This window comes from Nerophis lumbriciformis, linkage group LG14 (assembly GCF_033978685.3).
Source record: "Nerophis lumbriciformis linkage group LG14, RoL_Nlum_v2.1, whole genome shotgun sequence".
NCBI lineage: Eukaryota > Metazoa > Chordata > Actinopteri > Syngnathiformes > Syngnathidae > Nerophis > Nerophis lumbriciformis.
Window position 1 is genome coordinate 29609330 of NC_084561.2, and position 26994 is coordinate 29636323.

Consider the following 26994-nt stretch of genomic DNA (forward strand, 5'->3'; position numbering starts at 1 on the left):
ACAAAAATTTCAGTTCGGTACGTACCTCGGTTTAGAGATCACGGTTCGGTTCATTTTCGGTACAGTAAGAAAACAACAAAATATACATTTTCTGGTTATTTATTTACCAAAATTTGTAAACAATGGCTTTATCCTTTTAACATTGCTTTAAAATAGCTCTGTGTGTGATGGATGTGAGCCACCACTAGTCTGATCAGTGCAACAGCAGGCAGTCATGAATGCTAAGCATAACAATAACATACATATACACACAGGGTCGATTGCCAGGGTTAATGCAGTCAACATATATAAAATAAAAACTAAATACAAACCCCGTTTCCATATGAGTTGGGAAATTGTGTTAGATGTAAATATAAACGGAATACAATGATTTGCAAATCTTTTTAAACCCATATTCAATTGAATGCACTACAAAGACAATATATTTGATGTTCAAACTCATAAACTTTTTCTTTTTTTTGCAAATAATAATTAACTTAGAATTTCATGGCTGTAACACGTGCCAAAGTAGTTGGGAAAGGGCATGTTCACCACTGTGTTACACTCAGTAAACGTTTGGGAACTGAGGAGACACATTTTTTAAGCTTCTCAGGTGAAATTATTTCCCATTCTTGCTTGATGTACAGCTTAAGTTGTTCAACAGTCCGGGGGTCTCCGTTGTGGTATTTTAGGCTTCATAATGCGCCACACATTTTCAATGGGAGACAGGTCTGGACTACAGGCAGGCCAGTCTAGTACCCGCATTCTTTTACTATGAAGCCACGTTGATGTAACACGTGGCTTGGCATTGTCTTGCTGAAATAAGCAGGGGCGTCCATGGTAACGTTGCTTGGATGGCAACATATGTTGCTCCAAAACCCGTATGTACCTTTCAGTTCGGGATGTCCCGATCCAGGTTTTTGCACTTCCGATCCGATACCGATGGCCGGTGCCACACCCAAAAAAATGCCGAAACAACCTGCACTGACAAATGAGCCTGACGTCTTCCATTTACAGATCAACACCATATGAAAAACAGTCACAAACACAAGGAGATAACGTCCGCAGTAACCTATTACATAGCGAAGGACATGGCCCCATAAACATCATCTATGCAACATTTTGACCAGAGAACCACCATTATATGTTATGTAGACCACAAGGAAGTGTTTTCCATTTAGAAAAATAATAATAATATGACTCCTTTAATGCATCAAGTGTTCATTCAAGGCTAAGGCAAAATATCGAGATATATATCGTATATCGCGATATGGCCTAAAAAATATCGAGATATTAATAAAAGCCAATATCGCTCAGCCCTAATATGAGGTGGCGACTTGTCCAGGGTGTACCGCGCCTTCCGCCCAAATGCAGCTGAGATAGACTCCAGCACCCCCCGCGACCCCAAATAAGGAACAAGCGGTAGAAAATGGATAGATGGATGGATATATTTAATAAACCAAAGTTGTTTTCTGTCTTTAAATTATAAATATTTTGTATTTTGTGAATTCTATTTGCAAATGTGTTATATTTTGTATGCATATTTATATTTTTTCAAGTTAGGTTAATTTTCTGTTTTGTATTAATGTTCATTTTCATATTTGATAAAATGAATACATAGTGATATACATATAGGGATGGGAATTGGTAAAATTTTTCCAGTTAAGATTCCACTTCTGCTTAAGGGTTCTCTTATCGACTCGTATTTGGAAAGAAAGAGGAACAAAAGGTGGATTTGCCTCAATTTTCCTTAGTTTAGAGGTAATATGACCTTACAAAGCCTACAGTGATGTCACATAGAAGAAAAAAAGGTACGTTTTGAAAATAAATGTTATAAATAAATATTCTTCTGTAGAATTTAACAAAATAATAAATGTTACCTTCTTGTGTAATTTGCACATGATTTAACATGTGATATTAACTTATTGCATGCAAAGTGAGAATATCGTGTTGATATTGTTTGGAGTCGCTCAGATAGTAGAGCGGCCGGCCAGAAACCTGAGGTTTCCTGGTTCGAATCCAACTTCCGCCATCCTCGTCACTATTGTTATGTCCTTTGGCAAGACACTTCACCCACCTTGCTCGCAGTGCCACCCTCGCTGGTGTAAATGCAGCTTAAATGTAGACAATGGGTTTCTCAATGTAAAGCGCTTTGAGTTACTAGAGAAAAAGCGCAAAAATATATAATTCAATTCACTTCACTTAACTGTCAATAGCACTCTCCATAAATACATTTACAAATGTACAATTATTACATGTAATTGGTATCGGCTGATGTCACTCATGAATGACTGGCATCAGAATTAGCAGCATAAATAAAAGAGTAGGAGGAGCCTATCCCAGCTACACTCAGGCAGAAGGAAGCCCCTGGACAAATCGCCACCTCATCGCAGGGCCAACACAGATAGACAGACAACATTCACACTAACATTCACACACAAGGGCCAATTTAGTGTTGCCAATCAACCAATCCCCAGGTGTAAGTTTTTGGTGGTAGGAGGAAGCCGGAGTTCCCAAAGGGAACCCACGCAGTCACGGAGAGAACATACAAACTTCACACAGAAAGGCCCCGAGCTGGTAATCAAACCCAGGACCTTCTAACCTGTGCAAATGTATTTATTTTTGACATTTACCAGTGAGCTGATAATGATTACTGTGGTGTCCATTAGTTATTTATTGTTTTCTTACTTTTCTGAGTCTCATTTGCAAGTATTATACAGTAGACTTTGCATGAATTTGCAATTCGATGGCAGTAGTATATGGACAACGGTAAGTAGTCTTCTTCATTAAGCTGAATCTTGTCTTTTGTTGCACCCTCAGAGTATTTATACTGTAAGTATCTTAGTTATTACACAATAGCTGTTTGATTGTATTGAGCATCTTAGTTGTAGCTTTCATTACCAAATTTGGAGGTGTTGAAATCGCCATGCAATAATAATTAATGCTAATCAGTAGCATTTCTAAGGCAAATCCAATGTAAATTAGCATTGAGCTAGCGCATTTTTAAAAGTGGAGCCTTACTGTACGTTCAAATGTTTTTTATCAGGCATACTTGCTTTGTTGGTGTGGAAAATTGCAACATTACCTACAGCAGTCCGACTGTGTCCGCTCTGAGTGCTGCTTGAGGGCTTGTTTGCCCACCAAGTGTTGGAGTCGGCCGAGTCTGTAGCAGGACGTGATGTCATGTGCAACTAAGGTAAAGAAATATGGCAACGTTTGATTTTACGTGACTCGATACCCAGTAGCACCCACGTAATTTGGTCGGTGCCTATAAAGCAGTGGTCCCCAGCCTTTTTGTAGCTGCTTGAAAATTTGTCCCTTAATAAAGAAATACAATCATGTGTGCTTACGGACTGTATTGATATACATTGATATATAGTGTATATATTGTGTTTTTATGTTGATTTAATAAAAATAAAAAAAAATATATATATTTTTTTTATTTTATTTTATTTATTTATTTATTTATTTATTTTTTTGTGCGGCCCGGTACCAATCGGTCCGCGGACCGTTACCGGCCCGGTGGTTGGGGACCACTGCTATAAAGTACTGAATTTGGTATATATTTGCATGTTTTATACTGCAGTGGTGTACAATCCTCTGCCATACTGTCAATAGTCAGCCATTGTTTTGAGTGCTGCTATGACTGTACAGATGAGGATGTGCTTTTTGCTGCAGAGAATTAAAATATTCAACACACCTCAACACAGAGAAAGAGAGTTCAGGACTTGAATTCCTTCCTCTCCCTCCCACATCTCCCCTGCCTGGCAAAGTATATGTGCACATTGCCTGTTTGTTGCTAGGCAACTCTAAAATAAAGGCATTGAAGTCAAAGAGGAGAGCAATACAGAGGGAGAACTCACAAGTACTGCAATCTTTCACTGTTTGTTTGGCTCTGCACATGATCCCATCACAGCTTTCAGGATCCATCTGTGGATCTGTTTGGACTTGTGACTTCTGGTTTGCCATCGGCCCACCAATCAGGACAAGCTAGAGGCGGGGCCCGGTGGTTTCTAAGGTTACGTCGTGTGATTGACGTTCAGCCTCCTGCAGCGCAGCGCACAGCAGTGTATCACTGATGCTCCTGCTTCCCTTCGGAGACTGTGGAGAAATCCGAAAATGAGGAGAGCGAGGGATAGAGGAAGAAGGACAATGATGGTCTAAAGTCTTCCAGTGATTTCCTCTTCTCTTTATAGGAAGAAGAAAAAAAGAACGCCAGAGCTGCAAAAAGCTGGTTGAGGAAAAAAAAAAAGAGAAGAAGAAGAGGGGCAATTTGTTGGTGAGAAAGCTTTTTATCATTCAATTGTTCATGTTATGAATCATGGGATGCAGGCTCTGACAGTTGTGCATGCGTGGGAGTGAGAGAAAAGACATCCAGGTTGTGTACAGTATCAGTCATGTAAAGGAATCACAAAACTAAATCATATGAACCACAAATGTTTTGTGTCAACTGAGAAGAGGAGGGGTATTAATTACATAATGCTTGTTTTGTCCATTATGGAGTTACCTGCTATGCAACACATGGCATAGTCTAAACTTCTTCTCAAATTTAACATATGATTGACACCAAAACCAAACTCCAACAAGACCCCGCGGACTCTGCACTTCTTAGCACTTGTTCGGAGGGTTTGATGTGCAAGTGCATAGCATGCATTCTGCCAGGCTTCCCTAAAACTGCAAGTGACCTCGGGTAAGACGACAGCTGCTTCCTCCGTGCCCTTAGGACTCAGTTTTGCACCATCAGGGAGTTTCTGCTTTACTGCTTTCCCCAATGGGAGTCCTTTTCAGTACCATCTGAGGACACTGGACTGTTTTGGATCAGGTGTTGAAAATGTCATTGTAAAAGAGCTGCATTAGTTGGAGGCTTAATCAGATATTTTACTGCTTTTTCAATCTCTCTTAGTTGTGTGCTTTAGTCCCTGTAGAGGTACTGCCTGCCAGCGTAGGAGGAAGCAACACATCTTCACAGCTCTGTCTACTGCAGATACTTCTGTTCTGCTTCAGTAAACAATATGCAGAGCAGTGGCATAGAAGAACGATGAACACGGGAGTCACAATTTGCAGCATTTTGCAGCAAATTGTAACGTTTGAATTATAATTGACACAGTAAAACATTTTTTTAATGTAATAGATAAAAGTGAATTGTAGTGCAACACTGTTTTTTGTTTGCATCAAGCAGTCTAAAACCACAGCTTTGACTGTATGTCTGTTTAGCAAATACGAACTAATACAACTTTAAATTCAGTTAAAACTGTTATGTATCAACATGTAATCACCAGGTAAACAACAACAAATTATATTAAAAAGCAGTAGTTTTAAAAGTGTAAGGCAGGCCTACGCTTCAGGAGAGACATAGCAGTTAAAACAAATTAAGAAACAAACTTTAGTCATGTTATGAGCAAATTAATGGATAGCTAAATGAATGGAGGGTCCGGGTTTGCTCTGAGCTTGCGTGGCGTTTTCATGATGTTTTAGTGGTGGTTTAATTTTTTGCTAATTTTCTCATGCTGAACTCCTTGGATTTAACACTGGAAGCACATATCGTTCATTAGCGGATTATTTCATCCCTCACAAGATCACAACGGTCCTCTAGTTTTCTCAATCAATCTGCAAAAGATGGACACAATTTTACTGTGGGAGGATTTCAATCATACTGACTTAAGAACTTTACTCCAATCAGATTTACGGATTTTTGAAAACAGAGGAGATACAACTCTGGGGCAGGTGTATACCAATGTGCCTAACGCTTACAAGGTAAAGGCATACTCCCATCTGGGCCATAGTGATCTTGCTCTACCCTCGATATATAGGGCTATTCACCATTGAGTCCACTGGGCCCACAACGAGGTCAGTCAGAACATGGCTTGAACTTCCTATTTCTAAGCGCCAAGACTGTTTCTACTCCGAAAACTGGAATATACTCAGAGGTCAGGGATCACTAATATGCCAGTCTCTTGAAGAGTACACCACCGCTGTAATGGATAGTATATTTTTTTGTGTGGACAATCTGGATTCAGATCTGTGTCATTGCCAATCAAAAGCTAGGGATGACACACGAGGTACGGCTGCTACTAATATCAGGGACAAGCTTAAAGGTCAGGAGACAGCAGGGGCTACATCACAGCCAAAAGTGATCATCAAAGGGTTATACAATCAGCCAAATTGGAATATAAAGGCCTACTAAAGCTCACTTTAACACCCAACCTGAGGGAGGGTACAAGAGTAATAATGGACTATAAAGGAACAACATATGTGAACAGTTCTCTGTCACGAGCAGAGGAAATAAACCTGTTTCATGGTCATTTTGATAGGGACAACAAGGACACCGTGTTCTGCCCACTGCACCTGTCGTGAGCTTTAAAGAAGTGAGACTCTGCCTGAGCAACGTCAACCAAACGCAGTGCTTACTGGGTGCTCAACGACAGCACAGAAGAACTGGCCTTTTATTGACTTTATTTTGATTTTACCAAACAAACAAACTCCTCCTAAAACTTTGCAACCTTTGACTAAACAGCTGGACAGCAGGACTTTAACCAACTGCTCTGTGTGTGAAAACTAGACAACACATTTCTACTATTACATACCAGTACATCAACCATCACCACTGGGGCCCCACAGGGCTGCGTGCTAAGTCAACTCCTCTTCACACTCTACACACACAATTGTACTGCCTCCTTTTCAACTGATCACATCCTCAAATTATGCTCGACCTTATAAAAAACAGCCATATGGCTGCATAGAGAGAAGAGCTTATAAGATGGTGTAAAAACTACAACCTGGCTCTCAACATCAAAATGAACAAGGCAATCCTTGTGGATTTTTGCAAGTCAATCCATCCTGATTATTTACGTTTTTACCACCGATGGAGAGGTGGTAGAGAGACGAGTAGTTCTAAGTTCTTGGATCTTTCCTGGGTCAGGAACACCACCACAGCTGTAGGAAAGGCCCAGACACGTCCCTACTACCTGCGGAAGCTCAAAAGAGCAAAACATCCCCAGAGAGTCTTATACATGTACTTAGGTACAGGTCCCTCTGGGTCATAACCTCAAAAATGACCAACAGCCTCTATCTTACGGTAGTCAGAATGTTGAATAAACACTGTCCACCTTTCCCTTCTCCACCAACCAGATCCACCAGGCTCCATTCTTCATAACTACAGTAACTGTGGACCAGATTTTGCATTGCTTCAAAACAAAACACATTGCCTACCTCATATTATGGTTGTGTTCTGCTGCTAGGTCATGTTGTTTACTGTGTTTATTGATGATGACACGCCTTATTATATACCACTGTTGTGCATTCTTATATTTGCATTTTATGGAATTGCACTTGGTGTACTTTATGCCTTTCGATCAATGCCCTGATATAATCTCGTTATTTATGACAATGGCAATTTGTCAAATTAGTAAATCTTGAATCTGAATTGAATAATTAGTGCCTACCAGGAGAGAGAAACACGCCACAAAATATACTGCAGAAAATGGGAGGGCCCAACTGTATTATTCTGGTTTTCTGATCCAAAGTTCACTGGACCAGATTATGAAAACTCATTTTGTACAGCAGATATATCAAGTTTTTTGGGAGACTGTCAGTCAGGGGCCCGAGTAATCCTCCTAATGTATGCGTACAGCCCCATTAATATTTGGTTAAATGAATCGGTAAAGTTAATTTTAATCGCTTGGTTTCCTGGCTATGAAACAAAGTTCACAAATATTCAGTAGGTTTGAGGTCAGGGTTTTGATAATGCTTTTCCGAAAGCATAATGTTAGCCTGTTTTATCCATTTTAAAAGTAGTTTTGATATGTGTTTTGGATCATTGTCCTGTTAGAACATTCAAAGCTGGCTCCACTGTGGACAGGGATACTGCTGGTTCAGCCGTTTCCAATTAATTGCAGGCTTGAGTTTGGTGGTTTCTTGGTTGTTCTTGAACCTTCTTATAAATGCCCTTTTAATGTGCAATATATTTTTCTTGTGTACAATTGTTTGAACTAAAGATCTTAGAACCTGTAGTTTAGGAATGACTTCAAACGACTTTCTCAACTTGTGTAAATCTACAGTTCTCCCTCATAGATCTTTACTGGGTTCCGAGACTTTGCCATTGTTCTGGTACTGGTTGATTCAATGAGTTCTGCCAAACAAATACATGAATGCTGCTCTGGAGAAACTGTTAGCTGCAGTCAATCATGACTATTGATAGGTACCAAATATAGTGCTTTTATCAGAATCAGAATCAGAAATACTTTATTAATCCCTGAGGGGAAATTAAAATTTTCAGCACAATCCCATTCAAGATCAGACAAACATTCCAGGGAGACAGAACAGGATCGCTGACGGGTCTGCCAACTTCCGGCGCCCCTTACAAAAAAGCTGAGATACAGGTAAACAATGGTGGGGTGAGAAAAATAAATGATTAATAAATAAAAATTTGGTCTAAGCCTGGGCCCCTGAAGAGGGGGTCCAGACTGAGGCCAAGGGAAAAAACAACTCCTAGCCATAGCACACATCCTTCTTACACACATGTAAGAGCATCAAACATCAAACTTCAAAGAACACAAAGGACATTAAAGACATTAAAAGAGCAGAGCTGATGCAACCAGCCACTTCTACATACAGCTATGAATAAAAAGTATAAGAAACATATACACTGTGGTGACCTCTGCGGTGTTCCACGCCATCGTCTGCTGGGGTGGAGGGCGCATGGCCAGAGACAGGAGCAGACCCAACAAAGCAACCAAGAGAGCCGACTCCACTCTCGGCCGCCCACTAACTCGGCCAGTGTCCAGTCCGCATGGATGAGGGAGGATACGTCTAAGGAGACTGAGGTGTCCGATACCTGCTCATTCAGCCAAGCCACTGTGAAGCCTGTCCGTCCCGGTGCTCAGTGCTAGCTCCGCAGCCCTGTCTCTTCATCTGCATCTCCTCCAGTCTTTCCAAACGGACTCTGGTGTAGCAGAGACCCAGCAGCTGGTCTCCATGGCCAAAAGGCTCTGGGGAGGCAGATCCAGAAGTCCACAAAAAAGCACCGCAGAAGTCACGAAAGTGCCACCCCTTGTCACACAGTCCCAAAGGGTCCCGAACCAAAAGGCAAAAAAAAAAAATAAAAATAAATATATATATATATATATATATATATATATATATATATAATAACACATGAAAACAAGAGGGAAATACAAAAGGATGACACAAGAGCACAGAGCTCCTGCCAACAGCAGCCACTACAGCGGCACCATCTTGGGGAAAAAAATAAAAATACGCACCGAACAAATTCTGTCGGTACTACCGGTAAGATGCACATCAATCAAACAGCAAGTGTGTAATAGGTACAATACTTATAGTATATAAACACTTTGTAGGGCGCAACAGAGGACTAGATTGGTACATTCAGCTTCATGGAAAAGGCTACTTCCAAGCTAGGCAACACACTGTAGTCTATACACTACTGCCATTTAACTTCTTGGTATTGCAACTGCATACAAACTTGCAAATAACACTCCAAAGTGTAAGAAAACAAGAAATAATTGGAACGCACCGTTATCATTATCAGCTCATTTTAAATGTTACATTAAAAATTATATTTTATTATTCAACAATTTCCTATTATCAACACACACAAAAGTACAGAAAATTGGTACCGTTGAGTACCGGTTTCGATTCATAAGTACCAGAAAATGGTACCGTATCTGTTCAAATGTGAAAAGTACCCATCCCTCATCATGACCACTGAAGTTAATATTGGCTTGGATTTGATTAGTTAAAATACATTTTGAAAACTTCAGGACCACGTACAGTATTATATAATTTATATGAATGCGTGTATACATTTTCGACTAAGTATATTTTAGCACTGTATAGATTAGAGAAAATCCCCCCAAAAATTCAAATATAAACAGCCAATTTTAGTTTTTCAAAATAATTTGGATGTTTTTTTTTTTTAATCTGTCCTATCCCAGCCACTCATGTAACTCATATTGTTGATGTAAATGCCCATATCTGCTGTGAAGATTTACTTTACACTAGACAAGTATGGGATATTTCTCTTGTTGCCTTATTTGTTTTTGACTTTATTAAATATTTGGATATATTTAGTGTTTGACGGACCGGAGCAGGAGGGGATAGAAAAGAAGAAGAAAAATGAAGACGGGGGAAATTGTGGGGCCAAGAGGAGGACAAGATAGAGAAAGACAACAACAAAAAACAAAAACATAAACAGAACTATATCAGCAAATATGATATATACAAATATGATATCAGAAATGATAAAGAAAAGCAAATTAGTGAAGAAGATAACACATTATTGATGAACATTATTGCACTACAACTGAAACAATGACAATACCAACATAAACGACAATATTGATGATGAAAACCAATGTTTACCTCTATTATCAATATTACGATCGCTTCAAGTGCAACAATACATACATGTAATTTATAATTATAATACAAAAGATAGGAGAGAGTGAGGCGAGGAAAAAAAAAGAGTAGCAGGCTATATTAACCTTTTACATTGTTATGGTAAAGATAGATTAAGCTGTGCCGTGTTTTATATGACGTGGGTGTGTCTTTGTATAAGTGTGGTTGTGTACACTTGTAGGCATGAATATGTGTTTGCTAAAGCATGCATACGCATGGGTGTATGTATGTATGTTCGTACAGTGAATGTGCGCGTGTATGTAAATGTGTTGGTATGTTTATGCGTGCAATTATTTGTACCTATAATTCTGTGTATGATTGTGTGGCTGTTGGTAAACTTCTGGGGACATTTTTTTTATTGATAAGTACAGAATACATTTTATCATTAAACGCAAACAGGAATTACTTACATGTCAATAATTGTTCTGCACTGTTTGTTGTAAATTTTTTACGGTGCTCATTATGGGGGTGTTTTGAACTATAAATGAGCGTTTTGGATACGAAAAACTAAAAGTAAAGTACACACATTTCATTGGGCTCTTTTTGTCTTGATTTCCCCCTTCATGACCAAGGAGCCCAAGTATTTTATGTTTTAAGATTATTTTTTTAAGATTATCCTGCGGTCTGACATGTGCTAGCTAAGAGTAAATTTGTCTCGATAATCAGCTCCAAACAACAATTGGAAGTATTAAACTAGGGATGTCCCGATCTGATATTTGGATCGGATCGGCCGCCGATATTTGCCAAAAAATGCGTATCGGCAAGGCATGGGAAAATGCCGATCCAGATCCTGTTTAAAAAAACTCCGGTCCGTGTTTTCCAACGCACCGATTTAAATAATACATTCCACTTTCCTGCTGCGCCCTAATTTCCGCTACGCATTTTCCAGCACACCTTTAACACATCCACAGGTCTGTGGATTCTCACGCAGTTCCTTTTAGCTGCTGGCATTACATGACAGGCTCTTCTCACTCTTTCCTATGTCTCCTTCTCACAGACAGCAAGCGCACCTTCTTACACACGTCACATACTGTCACGTCATACGTCACATACGTATACGCCCTCCCCAAGCAGAGAGGTAGCAGCATGGCTAACGCTAGCTGTGATGCTAGCGCAGCCGTGCGAGCAACGTTCCCTCTATGGTGCGCGCCTGTGCAATTGCGCACTGCTCAAGCGTCCTCTGCGCACGGCAAATCTATGCCACGCACAAAATCAAATAAAAAAATAAGCGCATAACAATTTTCGACACACGGACACGACAGAGAAAACAGTTTTCGTAATCATTGTTCAAATATTGTAACGTCTGTCGAGACGCTTATCTCCATTCGGTGCCACACGTCCACACCATCAAAATGCCGAGGCAAACATTTCCACATCAACACCGTATGAAAAAAATAGTGATTAATAGTTGTGAAAATAGTTGTGATTTCCTTCTCTGCATGAAAGTTTAAAAGTAGCATATAATAATGTAGTATGAAGAAGAATGTTTTAATGTAGACACATAGAATCATCATACTGCTGTGATTATATGCATCAAGTGTTCATTCAAGGCTAAGGCAAAATATCGAGATATATATCGTGTATCGCAATATGGCCTTAAAATATCGCAATATTAAAAAAAAGGCCATATCGCCCAGCCCTAGTTCAATGATGCCATTTCTGTTTGTCTTGTATAATTTTGTCTATTTTGTGTTTATCCTTGAATAAACAGGTCAGTTTCTTGTTACCAACCATTGTGTATTATTCAAACTCCCCTAATTCAGCTGGCTAGTTGTTATCAAGAGTACTAAAACCCTTTTCAACATGATTCTGACAACTAAGTAGGCTAAATAACTTTAAACTTTAATACATGCTCGGATAGGCCAGTATCGGTCAGTATCGGTATCGGATCGGAAGTGCAAAAACAACATCGGTATCGGATCGGAAGTGCAAAAACCTGGATCGGGACATCCCTATATTAAACTAAGCCGTTCAGTATTTACAATCAAATATCTTCATTTCTGTGCGGAAAGCCTCAGTGTTTCCACAGTCCTTTCTATTGTTTAGATCAGACATGTTCTGTCATGAACAGGGATGATGTTTGATAAGAAATTATCGAGTTCGAACCCATTATCGAATCCTCTTATCGAACCGATTCCTTATCGATTCTCTTATCGAATCCAGATAGGTTGTTGTATATGGAAAAAAACACAATATTTGGTTTAACAAAAGCTCACTTTTATTTTATAAGAAAAAAATAAAAATAAATAAATAAATAAATATTGACTGCTACCCCCCTAAAAAAATAAAATAAATAAATATTGACTGTTGTTACCCAAAGAATATTAAGTGGGATTTTTCAGAAAAACAAATATATACAGTAACACAAAAACAACCTGTCTCTGTGATCATTATAGGTGTATAAATAATAATATAGTGTTAAATAAAATCAGTCCCTTGGGCACAAAACTGAAAATGATACAGCTCTCCAAAAAGTGCACTTCTGCTGCTATTGGAACATACTAACTACACACACTATGACACTAAGAACACCACAGGCATCAATCAACAATTCTTCTTCCAAAGAATTAGCATGTCTGCTTTTTCAGGATCAAGTCTGACCAGCTCTTCGCTAATCGTGTCCCCAACAGTGGAAAAAACACGTTCACTTGGCGTGGAACTAGCTTGGACACACAGATTGGTTTGACGACATCCTCCTCCAGTCTGTATCTAAACCTTCTGGGGTCCATCAGTGTGGCCTCCTCCAGGAATGACTGCACGTCCTTATCCTGGAGGGAAAATGAGGGACAGACACAGCATAGAATTAGGGGGGAAATGAGCTGAATGTGAAGACTAGGGTGTCTGTTATTAAGTCTTTAGCATTAGTATGTGGGATTAAATGATGGACTGAATTAAGTAATGAAGTTAAACATTGTACTGATATGATTCACTTTAAGAGGTTGTTCAACTTAATAGTGCTTACAAAGTACAAAGAAGAATTATGAGAAATACTTTCAACCTTATTGAAAATAAGATATTCTTCATCTCAGTATATTAATAATGACTGAATTAATTAATTACATATAACACAACTGTTGTATATACTAATTCACAGATGTTATTTTATTATAAAAAGGTCAGTAAATGATGTATATATTTGTAAACGCTCTGAAGTGGGAAAGGGGTAGGATTAATTAAGCTTTACTTCTTCCTACTCCTTTTCGGACATGATGTAAAGTGAAATGATATGAAACTGATGTGTTATTCTATAAGTGTGTTCATGCACGAAATAAACTAAAGAAAGAAAGAAAGCACTAGTTTATTAGACAAACCTGCAAACTCTGGAGTGGTGTAGGCTACAAGATAATGTTAACGTTATCAGACACATACAAAAAGGCTCACGTTAACGTTACCGTTAGCCACTGACTATGCTTAGGTAACGTTAGTCTAGCTAACATTACTGCAGTCCTGGTTGACGTAAGATTAGCCTAAAGGCTACAAGTGAGCAAATATGGAAATTAACCGGCAACAGTTAACGTTAGTTACTCACTGCCACTATCACTGGAGCTGGGGCTGCAGGTTTGAAGCAGAGGAAGAGGGGCGCGCTTCGTCATCTCTGTCGCTGCTTCTTCACGTGTCGAAGACACGACACGGTTCTCGAACGTTCAGGTTATGTGCAGCCTGAAAATGTTTCAACATGCTTGTTGTACTTCCCCCCCTTACATGAGAGCGAAGCCTGGCAATAATTGCATATTGCCGTTTCCTCGTCGTATTTTTTTGTAAAATGAAGCCATGCCTTGAGGCGTTTTTTTCCGGTCCATTATTTTTGCTGCTTGTGTGACATCACAGGAAATGACGTAGCTCAGTCATTAGACTGGGGACGGCGTGGCGATGTTGGTAGAGTGGCCGTGTCAGCAATCGGAGGGTTGCTGGTTACTGGGGTTCAATCCCCACCTTCTACCATCCTAGTCACATCCGTTGTGTCCTTGGGCAAGACACTTCACCCCTTGCTCCTGATGGCTGCTGGTTAGCGCCTTGCATGGCAGCTCCCGCCATCAGTGTGTGAATGTGTGTGTGAATGGGTGAATGTGGAAATAGTGTCAAAGCGCTTTGAGTACCTTGAAGGTAGAAAAGCGCTATACAAGTATAACCCATTTATCATTTATCATTTAGCTACGTCATTTCCTGTGATGTCCCACAAGGGCATTTCCTGTCGGACGGGATTCGTTCCCAGGGATTCGAATAAAGAACCAACTATTTTTCTTTACTATAGTGGCCTCGATAACGGGAACCGGTTCTCAAAAAGGGATTAGAGTCCATGGGATCGGTTCTTTTCTTATTGAACAACCGGGAGAACCGGTTTCGAACATCATCCCTAGTCATGAATAGTCCAAAAACAACTGTTTTTGCAGGTTGTGTATTCCAGTTGTTGCTATATTTATTTTTCTTTGTTTTTGTTAGATCACATTTGATCAGGTGATATGTCTGACTTAGAGGACAATACAAATCTATATTGGTAGTGGGACAGAATGTTATGTGTGTGGTGTGCTGTGTGGACATTATCATAGCACACCACACACATAACGATCAAAACAGTTCAATGCCTGATTTTTTATCTTCATTTGTGGGGTCTTTCGGCTACAGAAAATCTTCATGTGCGTACCCCGCCTAACTGAATGTAAAGATAAAAAAAATTTTTGAAGGCAGTTGAATTTGTGTGTACAGTTACTGTATGGTTGCATCACTCTTGGATTATGAAATAGTGAGCAATAAGCAAGGCTGTGAAAAGAGAGCAAACAACAGAAGAAATAGACTTGAAAAACATTCAAATTCATATTTTATATACTTAATTTTATTAATACAGTCTAGGGTTGTACGGTATACAGGTATTAGTATAGTACCGCGATACTAATGAATCATATTCGGTACTATACCGCCTCTAATGAGTGATTATTACATTTTAACAGAAGTGTAGATAGAACATGTTAAAAGAGAAATAAGCAGATATTAACAGTAAATTAACAAGTAGATCAATAATTCATTTTCTACCACTTGTCCTTAATAATGTTGACAAAATAATAGAATGAAAAATGACACAATATGTTACTCCATACGTCAGCAGCTAATTTAGGAGTCTTTGTTTGCTTACTTACTAATTCAAGACAAGTTGTCTTGTATGCTCACTATTTTATTTAAGGACAAACTTGCAATTAGAAAAGTATGTTTAATGTACCCTAAGATTTTTTGTTAAAATAAAGCCAATAATGCAATTTTCTGTGGTCCCCTTTATTTAGAAAAGTATCGAAAAGTACCGAAAAGTATCGAAATACATTTTGGTACCGGTAGCAATATATTGGTATCGAGACAACACTAATACAGTCATTGATTAAAATGGACTAAAATAATACAAATCAGAAGAAATAAAAAGTCCTCACAGCGAAATACTTTGCAATGAAGCTGACAATACAATTAAAAACTTATCAGCATGTTATTCTAGTCAACAGACATTTTGTTTAGATGTGTACATTACAGTAGGGATGTCCCGATCCAGGTTTTTGCACTTCCGATCCGATACCGATATTGTTTTTGCACTTCCGATCCGATACCGATACTGACCGATACCGATACTGGCCTATCCGAGCATGTATTAAAGTTTAAAGTTATTTAGCCTACTTAGTTGTCAGAATCATGTTGAAAAGGGTTTTAGTACTCTTGACATACCTGCCAACTACTCCGGTTTTCCCGTAATTAGTACGGTTTTCATCAACCTATTCCGGGTTACGGTTGCAGTGATAAAAAATACGGTTTTTCATTAATTAAAATTTTTTATTTTTTTTTAAAGTTTTATTCACGAAATCGCGTAACAATGACAATCGACACTGCTTCCTAGGGCTGGGCGATAAAACAATAACAATATATATCGCGATAGACATGTGATCAATATCAATAGAAAATGGGGTCGATAGAACGTTCGATAATTTCACTGAGTTCTGTTAGAAAAAAATAGGAAGAAATGCCGAGCCGGAACCGCACGGCATTCTGGGGGGTGTAGGCAGAGGAAGGGCTTTGGCCTCTCAACATATCTCAACCGCAAGGCATTCTGGGAAATGCTAACAGGAAAAAAAAAAAAAAGCAACAACGGCGAGCTGACGACGAGGAGTGAAACAAAACGGGAATATGAGTGCGGCAGCACGAGAGGAAAATGTAAATAAAAAAGGAAACGTCACGTCACCAGTTTGGCAGTATTTTGGATTTTTTAAGTCCGATACGAATCAGAGTAATACTGTCTGCAAACTTTGCAAGGTCGTCGTCCCGACCAAGTCTGGGAACACGACAAACTTATTTTACCAACTGAGCCGCTCTCACCCGCTGGAGTACAGCAGTATCAAACAACCACAACCATCTATATCAGCCGGTGCAAGTGGAAAAGCACCGAAGCGGCAACAACAGACCACCATCGAGAGGTACTCGGCAGCAGTGCCATACGACAAAAATTCAAAACGTTATAAAGAAATAACGGATGCAGTGGTGGATCAATTAGCGAAGGACATGCTACCTACTTGTATTTAAAATAAAAGTATTTAAATTCAGCCTTTTTTCTCCTGGTCTTTATTTAGAATAGTTTTGTTTTTTTTAATCAATAATTATCGATATCGACTGATATGAAACACTTATATCGTGATACATTTTTTAGTCATATCGCCCAGCCCTACCAGTGCTTCCCGTAACTTCCTATCGAGCCATTCCGAATGCCATGCGCGAGGCTATTTATAGCACCGCTGCCAAGCACGAGGCACCAGTTGCCATTGTTTCCAAACGAGCGAACGATCATGGAATCAACCGGAGAAAATCGCAAACGAGTCTTAAACCGAAAAGAAAACTGCAGTCATTCCGTGAAGAATATTCAAAAGCCTATCCGGGAATAATTATCCGTTCCAAAAAGGGTGAAAACTACGCGAATTGCACCTTGTGCAGACAAGATTTTTCGATCAGACACGGAGGAATTAGCGATGTAAAAGACCACGTTGGGACAAAAAAACACAAGTCTAATACCGTTGCTAGCGATACAAGTGGAAAACTTTCAACGTTTTTCGTCGCCCAAACAGATTCTTTGGATGTGATAAATGCCGAAGTTTTATTTACGGAGGCAATAATTGAGCATGGACTTCCAATCGCACTGGCTGATCACATGGGACAGTTATTTTGGAAAATGTTTCCCGACTCGAAAATCGCCAAAAAATATGGATGTGGTCGAACCAAAACATCAAACATTATTCAGTGTCTTGGAACAGAATCCTCAAAAAGTATCGCCGATGTCATGAAGACGGAACCATTTAGCATGTCGACTGACGGCAGCACCGATTATGACGATGTAAAACTGTACCCCATTTGTGTTCGATATTTCGATGATGATATGATAATTGTGATAGAAATGTGAATTTTAGGCACAGAATATTTTTTACAATTGAACAAGGCAGTAGATTATACAAGCTTGAACAGAAAGTTAATAATGACACCAATTTTTTTTTTAATGGAATTGTTTAGTACTGTTTTACCATTTGTTTACTGTAAAAAGTGTTTATACTGTTTATACTTTCAATCAACAAATGGAAGTCTTGTGAAAGGTTGACAGGATAACTGGCATTAACTGTCAAAATAATTTCAAACTATTGAAGTTAGCTTACAGAATAAACATGTCAATCAACCCATATGATTTTTGCTGTAATATTTTTGTTTTGAAAAGTCACTGTGACTGATAGAAAAGTGATGGTTTTAGCAACATTTTAACCTGTCTGAATGCTAATAATCATTTTGCGTCTGGACCCTGGCTACTAGGTTTTTCTGATTTCAAAAGTTGGCAGGTATGTCTTGATAACAACTAGCCAGCTGAATTAGGGGAGTTTGAATAATACACAATGGTTGGTAACAAGAAACTGACCTGTTTATTCAAGGATAAACACAAAATAGACAAAATTATACATGACAAACAGAAATGGCATCATTGAACTAGGGCTGGGCGATATGGCCTTTTTTTAATATTGCGATATTTTAAGGCCATATTGCGATACACGATATATATCTGGATATTTTGCCTTAGCCTTGAATGAACACTTGATGCATATAATCACAGCAGTATGATGATTCTATGTGTTTTGATTGATTGATTGAGACTTTTATTAGTAGGTTGCACAGTGAAGTACATATTCCGTACAATTGACCACTAAATGGTAACACCCCAATAAGTTTTTCAACTTGTTAAGTCGGGGTCCACTTAAATTGATTCATGATACAGATATATACTATCAGATATATACTATCATCATAATACAGTCATCACACAAGATAATCACATTGAATTATTTACATTATTTATAATCCGGGGTGTGGAGGGGGGTGCCGGATGTAAGTGTCAAAAAGACAGCCAAAAGAGTTTGATATGAGAATAAATCTAAAGTTAAAATATAGGGTAGAAATGCACCCATTTGCAGGAAATGTAGTCTTGATTTTTAAAATTTTCTTTCAAGGCTTGCATGTCTACATTAAAACATTCTTCTTCATACTGCATTAATATATGCTACTTTTAAACTTTCATGCAGAGAAGAAAATCACAACTAAAAAAATCACTATTTTTTTTCATACGGTGTTGATGTGGAAATTTTTGCCTGGGCATTTTGATGGTGTGGACGTGTGGCACCGAATGGAGATAACTTGCAGTGTATGACGAAAACTGTTTCCTCTGTCGTGTCCGTGTGTCGAAAATTGTTATGCGCTTATTTTTTTATTTGATTTTGTGCGTGGCATATAATTACTATGCGCAGAGGACGCTTTGAGCAGTGCGCAATTGCACAGACGCGCACCTTAGAGGGAACGCCACACGGCTGCGCTAGCATCACAGCTAACGTTAGCCATGCTGCTACCTCTCTGCTCGGGGAGGACGTATACGTATGTGACGTGTGACGTGACAGTATGTGACGTGTGTAGAAGCTGCGCTTGCTGTCTGTGAGAGGGAGACACAGAAAAGAGTGAGAAGAGCCTGTCGTGTAATGCCAGCAGCTAAAAGCAACTGCGTGAGAATCCACAGACCTCAGACCTGTGGATGTGTTGAAAGTGTGCTGGAAAATGCGGAACGGAAGTTAGGGAGCGGCAGTAAAGTGGAATGTATTATTTAAATCGGTGCGTTGGAAAACACGAACCGGAGTTTTTTTTAAAACTGGATCTGGATCGGCATTTTCCCATGCCTTGCCGATACGCATTTTTTGGCAAATATCGGCGGCCGATCCGATCCAAATATTGGATCGGGACATCCCTACATTACAGTAGGAGTTCTCAACCTTTGCCACCTGCGGGCCTAACTTTTGTTGTTATTTGTATATATAAACTTTTTTCTTTTACAAATGTTAAGTCAAGCTTAACACTCACTCGACAGTATGAAAGACAAGTCAAAAGAAAAGTCAATCAATTGGTGCAATTGATCCCCCCAAGCTGATAAGTGATAGCTGGCATCAGCCGTCAGGGGTAGCACCAGGGCAGTGTAGCCAACTCGCCCTGGCCGGGGCCAGCGTTAGAGTGAAGAAGATGTGTTTGTGTGCCGCGTGATTCCTTGAGTAAAATGGCAGCGTTTTTTTGTGATGCAGTATTTAAAAAAAAAAGTAGGGGTGCTCGAATCGTCGATGTTCCAGTAGATTTCGAAATGGAGGACCAGGGCAGTGCAGCCAACTCGCCCTGGCCGGGGCCAGCGTTAGAGTGAAGAAGATGTGTTTGTGTGCCGCGTGATTCCTTGAGTAAAATGGCAGCGTTTTTTTGTGATGCAGTATTTAAAAAAAAAAAGTAGGGGTGCCCGAATCGTCGATGTTCCAGTAGATTTCGAAATGGAGGACACACAGCCGTCAGACATGCAGCTCGCCATGCCACCGCATGCCTCAGGCAGGCTATAACCCGCTACCTGTACGGCGGTGTAGCTTCAACCACTTTGTTTGATCATTCTGAAGGTTCACCAAGGAAACCTTGTTACAACGTTTCCTTCTTCTCGACAGTGGTGTGCCGTCAGGGCCAGCAAGGCCTTCTCTGCTGATCTAACATAACCAGAAATCATGATCATAATTAAAGATATAAGTAATTTTGTATGTACTTTCCCTAAATATATCTAAAAGTATTCATATTTTCTTCATGTCATATTATGCTCTTACCAGTGCTGTTGTTTTTAGGTAACAGTTTGTATCCAATCAGAATTAAACTAGCTTATGTTGCTATGCTGTACGAAATCTGAATCAACAATGTGGGCGTTTGTGCACTGTCAGTGAACGGACACATACAGGTGTTAGACAGTTGCGATAGCCAATCAGATCACGACTTGTCAGTAAGACCATCTAGCTGCCCTTACGCTGTGATTGGATACTCACTTGGGAGTCCCAGGTGAGTATCCAATCACAAGTTGCGAAAACAGGAAGTGCCATAGAAAGCCACAGAAAACTCGCCGGTACACACAAAGAAGGAGAGCAACACGCGGATTAGGTGGCAGATATATATTTGCAAGGCCATTTTCAAGAAAGATACTTAAGAGCAGGGGTCCACAAACTATTTGACTCGGGGGCCGCATTGGGTTAAAAAAATGTGGCCGGGGGCCAGGCTGTATATATATATATATATATATATATATATATATATATATATATATATATATATATATATGTATGTATGTATGTATGTATGTATGTATGTATGTATGTATGTATGTATATATATGTATGTGTATATATGTATGTATGTATATATATGTATGTGTATATATGTATGTATATGTATATATATATATATATATATATATGTGTATGTATATATATATGTATATATACATATGTATATATATATATACATATATATACATACATATACATATGTACATATATATATGTATATATACATATATACATTGTCTTTATAATCCGTTTTGTCATTTAACATCAATTAACATTGATGTTCATCAACATTTAACATTGTCACGTTATCGATGGGAAAATTCATTTTTAGACAATATGATTTGCCTGAGCGGCTAGGAGACACAAAAAAAAGCGGTAGGAAATGGATTAGAAAGGAAAGATTAAGAAAAAAAAATAAATTTTTTTTTAACTTGGGACTTCCTGTGGGCCGTATTTGGATGCTGGGGGGCCGGATCCGGCCCGCGGGCCGTAGTTTGGGGACCCCTGCTTAAGAGAAACTACATCTAGTGAGACTAGGTCCGCGATGAAATGGGGAAATGCCCGCTATTTCCACTTAAATTAACCAACTATGAGGGGCTATATGGCGTCGAATGGGTTCTACAAATTGTGACTTCAAATATTTAATTTCTTTATTTTTTCACATTTAATATGTTTTTTGCAATTTTAATGTGGACAGTGCCACATAAGATATGTTTTAATTGCTGATGCAGGTTTATTGATTTTTAAATGCGCCAGAAAATAACCCGTTTTGTACACTGTTGGTGGTGATTCAATGCACAGTAGTGCGTAAATGTGTTCCTGTATAGTATTTTTCCAGCAATGGTCATGTGGGGACATAACTTATGATATTTTGAGAGGTAATCATTGAAGTCGGGCATCACTGAAAGCCTAGGTGGGGTGGCCGGGGGCGGGCCTCGCCGCGCTCGTGGGGGCCCGGTTGCCGGTGGGGCGGGGGCGGTCTTCCCGTCCGGTTGCGGGGAGTCTCTGGGCCCCCCGGGCGGGGCGTCTCGCCTTTCTGCCCGTGTGGGGTGTGGTCTCTCGCTGGCTTGGGGTCTGACTGTCCCCTGCTTTTCTCGTGCCTTGTCCTCTGCCGGGTGCGTCTGTCTGCGGCCTGCTGCTGGCTCTTACGGGCGGCGCGGTGGGCCTGGCTCTGGGGTTCCTGTCGCTGGCCGGCCAGGCTGCGTGGGGGCGGTGGTACCTAGTTCCCGGGGCGCCACACCTACTGTTTGTGGGTTGGGCTCTCTGGGGGCTTGGGCCTTACTCTGGCTCCCACACACACTGGGAGTCAAATGTATTGTACATGCATACATACATACATACATACATACCTACGCTCCCACATACATACACAGATACAGTACATATCTACATACTCAAAGTTCGTACATCCACACACACATTCACTGTACAAACATACACATACACATACTGTACATATACACTCACTGTACAAACATACATATACACATACTGTGCATATACATTCACTGTACAGACATACATGTACACAAACTGTACATATACATTCACTGTACAGGCATACTGTACATATACATTCACTGTACAAACACATATACACATTTCTGTACATATACAAGTACATATGCATACATACACTCATGCACATAATCACGTTTCATCAAACATATATTAACGTCGTTGCCCTAGGGTAAACTGGGTAACACATGGCACACTGACAAAGCTTAACCTATAACAATCTACAAGGTTAATATTGGTTGCTTCTCTTTCTTCCCCTCCATTTTTCTGCACTCTTTCGTATCTCTAGTTATCATTACGTATATGTATTCTTGCATTTGAACAACAGTATTGTTGATAATAAAGGTAAATTATTGGTATTGTTCATGATCAATAGCGCTATTTCTATTGGTATCTGTATTGCTCCATTTGTAGTGTAATAATGCTCATTATCATTTCTGTATTATTTTTTATTTTCGCTAACTGCTTATTTGCTATCACTTTTACTATCATATTGTACATGTCATATTTGCTGATGTTGCTCTATTGTTGTTGTTGTTGTTATTGTTGTGTTTGCTGTGTTTGCTGTTGTTGTTTTTGTCTCTGTCTTATCCCCCTCTTGTCCCCACAATTTCCCCCTCTGTCTTCTTTTTTTTCTCTTTCTATCCCCTCCTGCTCCGGCCCGGCTGCACCAAATGATAATATAAATACATTTAATAAAGTCAAATACAAATAAGGCAACAAGAGAAGTATCCTACACTTCTCTTTTGTAAAGTAAATATGAACAGCCGATATGGGCATCTACATCAACTACACTGCTCAAAAAAATAAAAGGAACAGTTTTTTATCAGGGTATGGCATGGATTCAATTGCACTTTTCTGATATGGTTTTGGTCAGGTACGTGGCAGAGGGGGTTGTTAATTAGTTTCAGCTGCATTGGTGTTGATGGAATTAACAACAGGTACACTAGAGGGGCAACAACGAGATGGTTTTGCCGGTGGAGGCCATTTCAAGTTCCTCCCTCTTGATCTTTTTTAACTGTTTTTCCACAAGTGTTGGCTTTAGCTAGAGTCATTATCACGACTGGGAGCATGAGGCGATTTCTTAACCCTCCTGAAGTTGCGCAGATTGTCCTACTCCTCCAGGATGGCACATCCATGCGTGCTGTTGCAAAAAGATTTGATGTGTCTCCCAGTACAATCTCCAGAGCATGGAGGAGATTCCAGGAGACAGGCAGTTACTCAAGGAGAGCTGGACAGGGCCGTAGACGGTTCTCATCCCATCAGCAGGACCGATATCTGCTGCTTTGTGCAAGGAGGAACAGGTTGAGCACTGCCCGAGCCCTACAGAATGACCTCCAGCAGGCTACTGGTGTGAATACCTCTGCCCAAATTGTCAGAAACAGACTTCACAACGGTGGCCTCAGGGCACGACGTCCTGTAGTGTGCCCTGTGCTCACTGCTCAGAACCGTGGAGCTCGATTGGCATTTGCCATAGAACACCAGAATTGGCAAGTCCGCCACTGGCGCCCTGTGCTTTTCACAGATGAGAGCAGGTTTACCCTGAGCACCTGTGATAGACGTGAAAGGGTCTGGAGAAGCCAAGGAGAGCGCTATGCTGCCTGCAACATCATTCAGCATGACCCATTCGGTGGTGGGTCAGTGATGGTCTGGGGAGGCATTTCCATGGAGGGACGAACAGACCTCTACAGGCTAGGTATCGGGATGAAATCTTTGCACCCATGGTCAAACCCTACGCTGGTGCAGTAGGTCCTGGGTTCCTCCTGGTCCACGACAATGCCCGGCCTCATGTGGCAAGAGTATGTAGACAGTATCTGGAGGATGATGGAATTGACACAATTGAATGGCTTTCACGATCACCTGATCTAAACCTGATAGACCACCTCTGGGACATAATGTTTCGGTCCATCAGACGCTGCCAGGTTGCTCCTCAGACTTTACAGGAGCTCACTGATGCCCTTAGACTGATCTGAGAGGCCATCCCACAAGACACCATCCGTCGTCTCATTAGGAGCATGCCGCGACGTTGTCAAGCATGCATACAAGCACGTGGGGCCCACACAAGATATTGAAAAGAATTTTGAGTTGCACAAATTGGACGAGCCTGCCACATAATTTTTTCACTTTGATTTTTGGGGTGTCTATATACTGAGCCCTCTGTAGGCTGAAAACTTTTATTTCCATCAAAAGATATACGACTTTTTTTTTTCACTATTGAAATCTGATGTGTTTTTAAAGTGTTCCTTTAATTTTTTTGACTCAATAATACCAACAAAGCTCACCTTTGTGCATTCACGCACAGCATAAAACGTTTGGTGGACAAAATGAGACAAACAAGGAGTAACATAAAACACGTCTTTTTGTGGCAGCATCGGAGAAAGTTGTACATGTAAACAAACTACGATGAGTTCAAGGATCGCTGAAATTAGTAGGACAAAACGGTGCTCGCCAAATACTCATCAGTGAAGCATGTTTAATATAAACAGTGGGATTTCTAACAATTAGGAAGGTTTGTGTTGTATTTGTTCTACAGAAAATATATTAAAACAAAAAATATTTTTTTTTCTTCATCTTTTTCCATTTTCACACATCTCTGAAAGAGGTCCTGGGAGCCACAAGTGCGGCGCTAAAGAGCCACATGCGGCTCTAGAGCCGTGGGTTGTTGACCCCTGGTATAGACAAAAGCAACACAAGCCCCACAGCCCCACAAACCATTATAGCTAAATCTATTGCTTTCTTTCTCAATCTCCTACGTGAAATAATAAATGGTGACTCCGGTTGCCCAAACTCTTTGAAATTGCCATTAATATGCCAGGGATGACACCAACACAAACCAGGGCAATGATTACTTCCATTAACGCACGTTTGTGTGCATGCACATTATTTCGCATTCTGTTCACAAAAAAGACCGGACTTAACAAAAATTCTGAGTTGGACTTCATAGCCTGCAGTGTGAACATAACCTTAGTAGCGCTTGCCTTATTGTTGCAATGCCTGCACTACAGCACATAAGGCAACAACCTGTAAAATGTTGGAACACCTCAGAGCTTAGCAAATGAAATGTAGAAACTTTGATGATGAATCCGTAACAATTATTTAATTTATGCACAAATGCGGTATTTCTTCTCGAAGCAAGTTTCTGTGTCTATTGCCTCTGCCAGGAGTTTGATATATTTTGTTTATTATGCCAGGAGTGTTTATTTCCGTTTCATGGTCATGTCATAATTTGTGTTTGCTGCTGTTCATTTTATTTGTGCTCGGTAAGTGACTCACAGTAGTTGACTTAGGGCAGTGGTCTTCATCCACTGGTACTGGTCCGTGACGCATTTGTTACCAGACCGCACAGAAACAATAAGTAATTAATAAATGACTGCATTTTCTTTGACTTAAATTTTGCCTGTCCCACTAAAACACACCACTAAGCTTGTTTATAGATGTATAATAAACATTTTGCTGGGAAGTCACCATTTGTTAGATTTGTTATTGTTAGATGGGACAATGCACATTAATGAACATATAAAATGTAAATGTGCCAGATTGTAGCCAAAAGCTAATTTCCATAGGCAGTCCCTGGCAGGTTGATGGTATATAAGTCTATAAAAGTTAAGTTTGACAGCACCAACATCAGACATAAACTGTACAATAAAATACACAGACATAATATGATATATAGTAATACAAATAAAATAAAATGGAGACCCATGTAAAACAGTAGTTTGCTGCACGACCTCAGCTAAGGACAGATAAAGTCACCATTGTAGGTAAAGTGTATAAGGCAGATGGAGAAGTGCTAAAGTGTAAGTGTGCTAAATTGTTGCATATAATAAGTGTGCTGAAGGAAGGAAACACACATCTACCTGGCCTACAGGGTTGTCAAACTCATTTTCATTGAGGGCCACATTGTAGTTATGGCTGCCCTTAGAGCAGTGGTTCTCAACCTTTTTTCAGTGATGTACCCCCTGTGAAAAATGTTTTAATTCAAGTACCCCCTAATCAGAGCAAAGCATTTTTGGTTGAAAAAAAGAGATAAAGAAGTAAAATACAGCACTGTGTCATCAGTTTCTGATTTATTGAATTGTATAACAGTGCAAAATATTGCTCATTTGTAGTGGTCTTTCTTGAACTATTTGGGAAAAAAAGGTTTTTATTTATATTTATAAAGGATTTTTGAATTGATGCTATTTTTAGAATATTTGATAAAAGTCTCACGTACCCCTTGGCATACCTTCAAGTACCCCCAGGGGTACGCGTACCCCCAATTGAGAACCACTGCTAGAGGGCCGCCTGTAACAACGAATGAATATGAATGAATTTGCCTATGCATTTGATTTTTTTTTTACGTACACTTTTTAAAAAAAAATTGTATATTTTACAGTAATAAACTAGCAACTCAATCACCAGAATT

At 39.7% G+C, this 26994-nt stretch overlaps 1 protein-coding gene across 1 annotated transcript in view; it reads left to right on the forward strand.

The window, feature by feature from the left end:
• The first annotated feature begins 3834 nt into the window (after nucleotides 1–3834).
• Nucleotides 3835–26994, forward strand: part of lrrc7 (leucine rich repeat containing 7) — a 355766-nt gene continuing 332606 nt past the window's right edge. Inside the window, exon 1 of the mRNA XM_061975629.2 lies at nucleotides 3835–4258. The gene's annotated coding sequence lies outside the window, so the exon portion shown is untranslated. The remainder of the gene's footprint in view (nucleotides 4259–26994) is intronic.